At 40.2% G+C, this 7,404-nt stretch overlaps 1 pseudogene; it reads right to left on the bottom strand.

The window, feature by feature from the left end:
* Positions 1-3,083: 3,083 nt before the first annotated feature.
* On the bottom strand, positions 3,084-4,939 carry LOC116636955 (annotated as a pseudogene).
* Between the last annotated feature and the right edge of the window lie 2,465 nt (positions 4,940-7,404).

Below are 7,404 nucleotides of genomic sequence, written 5' to 3'. Positions count from 1 at the left end.
AAAAGGCTTTGCACTGATTCTCCTGAATTCATCGGCTGGGGGTGAGTTGATCACTTGCATATTTGTTCTCAGATCCATTCTCTGCACTTACCTGCCTGGGTGTGTGTATTGCAGGACACTACATTTCCTGTGCTCTCTTGCCTTCTGCTTCTAGATGGGTTTAGCTAATCGAAGGCTCTGGTGGAAGTGTGGAGAGCTAGGGATGGATAAAAGCCAGGATATCCCCCCCTGCTCCTGGCTCTGTTTCAGGTGGCAATTCCTGGAGATGCTGCAATAGTGGGTGGCTCCAGTTCCTAGAGGATGTCCCTCTCTTCCATGATCTCAGTTCTAACTAGACAGGCCCACCAGGTGACCCTGATTCCTCGACTCTGGTACAGCTATCTCCTGCTTGTCTCACTCCAGCCCTGGGTTGGTTGTAGCTGCCTTGCTTCTGCTAAATGTAGGGTTGCTTCACTGTGCTCTTTGGTTCTTTAGCTGTTCCATCCCTAAGTAAGCAATTCCCTGTATTGGACTTTTTTTTTTTTTTTTTTTGGTTTGAAATACTTAAAGAGCTCTTGTTTTACTGATATAAAAGACCATCTTTTGTGCTATAGGAATATTTGGAAAGGAATCCCTGGCCCAGTTTAACCTGCATATTTTATTTTGCAGCTTCTTTAAGTTAATCTGGTTGGGCAGTGAAAAACAAAGATTCAGTTAAAAACTATCTTCTCCACCAGTTTCTGCCCTGCTCACCACACACAATATGACCATATATGTAACTCTGATGAACTTAGGACAATGTGACATATCTGGTGTGACTGTATTTAACATATATTCTGTATTATTACTCAACTCTTTAAATGTTTATGGATTATTAAATGCATCCATCAGGAAAGAAAGAAAAAATCCCCCGGCGTCACTCTTGGTGAAGAGAGCTACGGATAGAATTATGCCTCACCATTTTGAATATATTATTCTGTATCTATCTGTGAAATGGGGATAGCAACAGTATCTCCCCCCCGTCAGGTTGCTGTGAACGTTAACTAAGAGATTCTTAAAACAATGTCGAGCCCACATCTGTCACTGAGTAAATACCAGCTATTATGCCAACTAACACGTCTTTGTGAATCTAATTGTCCTTCCTTTATAGGAATATGTATTTTAATCTCTAGTAGGATTTAAGAATTTTACTTCTCTTTAATATTCTGCAGTTTTACTACAGTGATTCTTTTAGATATGAATTTGTTTTTAGCTCCTTAAAATCTTAGGATCAATGACTTTTTTTGAATTCTGGAAAATTCTCAGCCACTTTCTTTTATAACATTAAGTCACCCATATTCATTTAATTTTATGCTAGAATTCCTATCAGACATATTTTAGACCCTGTCTTCCTATCTTCCATATCTCAGCTTCTCTTATTATTTCTCTATTTCACATTCTAGGTCATTTCCTTAGAGCTATGTTCCAATATATACATTATTTTTTTACTGTGTATTTATCTTTTCTACTTCCTCTTTACCTATATATACATTTAAAAAAATAAGTACCTCTGAAACCAATAATACATTATATGTTAAAAAAAAAAAGAAGATAGTAGGAAGGGAAAAATGAAGGGGGGCGGAATCAGAGGTGGGAGACGAACCATGAGAGACGACGGACTCTGAAAAACAAACTGAGGGTTCTAGAGGGGAGGGGGGTGGGGGGATGGGTTAGCCTGGTGATGGGTATTAAAGAGGGCATGTATTGAATGGAGCACTGGGTGTTATATGCAAACAATGAATCATGGAACATTACATCAAAAACTAATGATGTAATGTATGGTGATTAACATAATAAAATAAAATTTTAAAAAAGTAAAAAAAATTATTGTAAAGCCTCTTTTAGATGATTTTCTATTTCTCATTCTTAATGTATAAATTCCTCTTTTTGTTGCACCCTCTCACACTCCATCCCAGTAATTCACTTTCTCCTGTGGTTCAAATCTTCAACTGGCAGCTAATCTTCAGTGGAGACTGATGTCCGTGGTATCCTGGGTTCCCTGAGCTATGGAAATAGCCCTGTTGGGGTATATTGGCTTTGCCTCTTCAGAGAGTCTGTGGTTTCACTATTTCTGGGTCAATTTTTATATTGACTTCTCAATTAGGAGCTCCTGCCCCATACTGTTGGTATGAATTTGGACCTGCTCATTCACATGATGGTGGTTTTGCATTTTAAGAAGTTACTTTTTTCTAATCTCAACCCTGGATATGCTGCACACTTCCTTGCTGCTTTCCGCAGCTGGCAGGGGTGGAGTCTTCCCTGTAACTCATGGCTTGTTGTAGGTATCTCAGCTCTAGTTCCCTGAATGAATGGGGCCTGTGTCCTAGACTACCTTCTCTGTACTGATGTACAAACCCCCAAATCCAGCTGAACCTACACCTTGAACCTATACCTGGAACCTATACCTGCTTATCATAATACTCTAATACATTTTAACCTAAGCTCCTTCTCACCCTTCTGATCTGAGTTTGCTTTGCATTTCTGGAAATGAGTATTTCCCTCTTTGGTTTAAAATTTGTATATGTATTCATATATCTTTTATTTTCTTATATAATATTTTATGAATTCAGATTCTAATAAAGGGTATCCTTTCCTCAGTGTTACTCCCCATATTGACTGTGTTGAAAGAAATGCTGGATAAATATAGAAAGATGATTCTTCTTCTTCTTCTTCTTTTTTGTTAAGAAAATTTTTGTAGTTTTACTGTATCATGGGGCATTGAAACATCCAAACAAATCAATATCTGGGTGGTGAGGCAACTGCTTTCTCCTTCACTTCTTTGGGTTACTAGAGCAACTTATCAGTAGATTAAAAAAAAAAGACAACCTTTTGTATTACGTAAGTCCTTCCAAGGCATGCGCTGGTACAACACAAATTTCTGTCAGATGCAACTAGTCTAGCGTCCAAACATCATGCCCAATACATCAGCAGCAGCAGTACACTGTGCCTGCTCCCACCGTGGCCCTGCTCATTTGTGTATGGTATTTGAAGCATGTGGAGGATTGTGAATAATATCAGGAAGAGGAAGGAGGAGAAAACAGCATGAGTGCCTGGCTGGGAAGACTTCAGCCAAAGTTGTGCTGGGCAAACCTGAACGTGTCATTGGTGCAAACCCAAGCATTGATGATGTTCTTTAACAGGAACATCTGGTGGAACCTTATGATGGGGTCTCCATCAGTCTTGAGCTGGCCCACAACAATGCTGATGATGCAGCTGTCTGATGTGGGCTGATGGTCCTGCACTGTGATGCTGTGTTGCATTTTCTGGAATGGAAGGCTAGACAACTTCTCCACATGGCAGCTTTCCCCTGGACTGCTGTCCTTCCCACATTAGGCATGATGCATCAATATAAATTGCACCTCATTGGGTTCTGTCGTTAATCAAATAACTGGTATTAATGTTGAATGAAGCTGGATCCAATCTGCTCCCAAATTGGCTTGTCTCCCGTTCTGAGTGTCACCCAGCCTCGTTGAGACCCAAGGGGCTGACATGATGGTCGCAGGCTATAGAAAGATTCTTGCAAAGAGTATAGTCTATGCAATCTCAGAGACACCTAGAAGGGGATGTAAGTATAATCCATTACCAGAAAGAAAATAATTTGATTCTTAGATAATCATGAGTCTACAAGGAGCTCGTGAGACAATGCAAAATATTTTTTTCATCAGATTATTTATTCATTTGGTATGTTTTTTGGCTGGAGGTAACAAAAATTTCAACTATAATTGGCTTAAACAATAGGAAAGATTTATTTTCTTATCTATCCAATAGCTAAAAGTAGGGCCATTTTAGGGTTGGTTAACTGAGTGGCTAAATCTTATTTTTGCTCCAGTTCAAATTCTTCTCAAATCTCTTAGCTTCTCCTCATGGTTAATGAGATTACTCTGGCAGTTGCAGGCGTGTCAACCTTAATATATATCAAGATGTAGGAAAGGGGGAAAGAAAATTTATTTCTTCCTTAGACCTCTCTTCTTGACAGCCAGGAAGAATTTCTAGAAGTCCTAGTGGTGTAACCCTCATATATCATTGATTAGAAATGTATCATATGCCCACTCTCAAGCCAATCACTGGCAAGGTAAATAGAATTACCACAAATGGCAAAGATCAAATTAGACTCACTCTGGGGTTGGTAATAAGTCCAGGCTTCTCTGAAATGCAAGGTTACCCAATGACTGAAAGATATGGAGAATCTATTACCTTGAAGAGCAGGAAACAGCTATGGGGCAAAGTCAGGTCACTCAGAGATAGCATTAGGAAAGAACCTAGAGGTCCATTTTCTGTGCTTCTTTACTCTTCTGTTTGCCATCCCTCTTTGCTCTTCCAATCCCAGCCCCTGCTAAGGCATAAGTAATCTTGGAGACTACCATTATTTCTGTCTCTCTCCAGTGAGAGTGAAGGTGGATCCTGATAGTTGGGACCTCCTTGCAGCCTGTGCAAAGCTTTTTTAAAGATTTTATTTATTTATTTATTTATTTATTTGACAGAGAGAGAGAGGGAACACAAGCAGGGGGAGTGGGAGAGGGAGAAGCAGGCTTCCCGCAGAGCAGGGAGCCCGATGTGGGGCTCGATCCCAGGACCCTGGCATCATGACCTGAGCCAAAGGCAGACGCTTAATGACTGAGCCACCCAGGCACCCCAAAGCCTAGATTTTCAAAAACATCTTCAGACTGAATCATCTCCAAGATAAATAGGGGCCATACTCATCACTATCCTGTTTTAGAAACTTGGTCTTTCAGAAGTCCCATGACATTGTTGAGAGGTGCATGAACGGGTGTCATTGGATGAGGACAGTATAAAATGTCATGGCATAGTGGAACATTACCACTGCAGGGCAGTTAGTTGGTGATGTGCTAGTATGAATTAAATAGGGTTTCCTCCTGGTACAAATTGGAGTCCCAACTGGCACAGGTTTCATGGTCTGCATTATGAGTAATGAAAATTTTTCATTCACACAATGACTCCAAAACATTGTGGGTCATGGACATTTTAACAATGTTCTTTGCAATGTTCCTTCTCTTGTTTCACTCACTGGGCATGTCATGGGTTATATGGGACAGTGCCTTCTTGGACAAGTGTCCCAGGGTGATGTCATTGGTATTTATCAGTCATGTCACTTATTTCCCCACCTCCATGCTTTCTTTATATCCTCCACACAAAATATTTGTCTCTTCTTTTGTTTCCTTCTAGACTCCAGAGAACCATATATCCAGAGCACAAATCATAAGCCACAAGAAAAGCTATTTCTCTTTTCATAAGTGTAGGGAAAACTGCATTTAACATTTTCTAGATGGTGAGGGAGAACATTTGCTTTTTCTACCGGAGTGTAGACTATGGAGGTGACTGCCCTGCTAAAATGGGATGAATGCTTCTAACGCAGGAAAAAAGTGAAGGTAAAATAAGAGCTAAGCTTTTTAGATTAAAGCAGATCAAACATTTGTATCTTGCTAAATAAATAAATTCTTCTCTTGGGGCGCCTGGGTGGCTCAGTTGGTTAAGCGTCTGCCTTTGGCTCATGTCATGATCCTGGGGTCCTCAGATGGAGTCCCACATCCGGGCTCCCTGCTCAGTGGGGAGTCTGCTTCTCCCTCTCTCTCTCTGTTCCTCCTCCTGCTCGTGCTCTCTCTCTCTCTCATTCTCACACTCTCTCTCAAATAAATAAGTTTAAAAAAATTCTTCTCTTGCCAGTATTGATTGCTTTGCATGTTGTGGATGTAATATGTTTTACATTTTTTTAAAAACTCAAAAAAATGCTCATGAGGAATGAGGAGATAAAATATAAAGGGATAAAAAGGATGCAATAGATCAGACACTGCCCCATCTCACATATGACCCCAGCTTAATTAAACTGAACTTCCTTAGCCCAATTGGGATATAAAGAAATAAATAAGATTATCAAGGATGTAAGTCCATCTCATAACCTTTTTCTATCTCATAAGTCTTTTAAGCATTAAACAGCTGCTTGACAATGGTAGAACAGGTGCACGACACCTGTCACACTTCCCCTGTCAAGGGGGAGCAAAGGTGGATTTTGAAGGAATAGTGTCAGAGTGTTAAGTGTGAATGTCAGCAAAGACACACTTTTTAGTCCACATCTGTAGAGAGAGCTGGAAAACAGTGCCACAGTTCATACTCAGTGGACAAGAGCCTGTAACTTACAGCCTAATTACCAGTCATCCCCATAGGAAGATGGAGTTTGTGTCATGTTATTCTTTAAAACAATACTGCTCAATCTTGGTTTTGATCAAACCTAAAAATCTTAATGATTCTTTAATTTTTTAAGTTCAAAATAAATGAAATGATCAAAAACATAACAAAATAGTGATAATTTTAGAATCTGTTCTTTAAAGATAATACAACTTCCTCCAAAATAGGAGTGTACTGAATTACCCTCAATCACACTTCAAAGCTCACTGCTATGAAATAACATCCTCACTTACTACCTATCTGAAATTATGCCTTTAGGGCTCTATTTTGGTTCACTTTAATCTGTATTAAATACAAATAACCTCTAAGATTGTTGAAACATATAAGCTCCATCAGTCATTAAAATTAATTGAATTAACGTTAAATCTCTTATTTTAAATCACAGAATTAATTTAATAGCACTACAAAACCACTGAGGCTTACACCTCTGTTTTACAGCTCCCTTTGTGTTTAATCTAACATGAAGCCTGTCCTGTTTTGTGTTTCTGCATTCCCTGCCACTGGTTTTTCATACGTTTAAAAATCACTCCAAAATTATCCCTCAGTAGATGGGAGGGGATGGGGCGGATGAGGGGAGTGGAGGTTGGAGAGAGAAAAAACAAGACAGCTGAGAGGAAAAGCAGGCTGAAACCAGTACCAATGTTGCCTCTTCTTTATGGTAGGTAGAAACTGACTCAAAGAAAAAAAAATATTTATTACTTGTTTAGACCAAGTTTCTTTTTTAAAACGAAAGAGACTGACTTCCAGTCAGGACAAGATGGCCGAGATGAGTTCCTCCTTGCTCCTCCCCGACTAGGCACAAATATAAACCCCAGAAATGATGCAGGGGGGTAATGCTAAAACGTTGTAAGAGAAAAGTGAGATGATTTCCTCAGGAGTTAAGGAACAAAATAGTGGCAGGCTGTCATCCAACAAGAGAAGATGACTAGGACCCATCTTTGCCCACTCGTGACCTAACAAAAGAAGGCAGCCCAGTGGGCTCATTCTTCCTGCAGATCAAAAAGGAGCCCTGCTGGCAACATCAGGCAAATCCAAGTCCACTGACAAGGAGGGTCCACTGGGAACCCCATCAAAAATAAGCAGCCCTTTTCTGCCGAGTCTGAGACTCTCCAGCCTTCCCGGAGCCACCTGAGGCCTGAGGAAATTCCTTCCGGGCTCTCAGGCTGCACCAGCAGAAACCAGTGG

This window comes from Phoca vitulina, unplaced genomic scaffold (assembly GCF_004348235.1).
Source record: "Phoca vitulina isolate PV1807 unplaced genomic scaffold, GSC_HSeal_1.0 scaffold13, whole genome shotgun sequence".
Lineage (NCBI taxonomy): Eukaryota > Metazoa > Chordata > Mammalia > Carnivora > Phocidae > Phoca > Phoca vitulina.
Note: the sequence above shows the minus strand (reverse complement) of the source record. Positions and strands in the feature narration are given on the sequence as shown.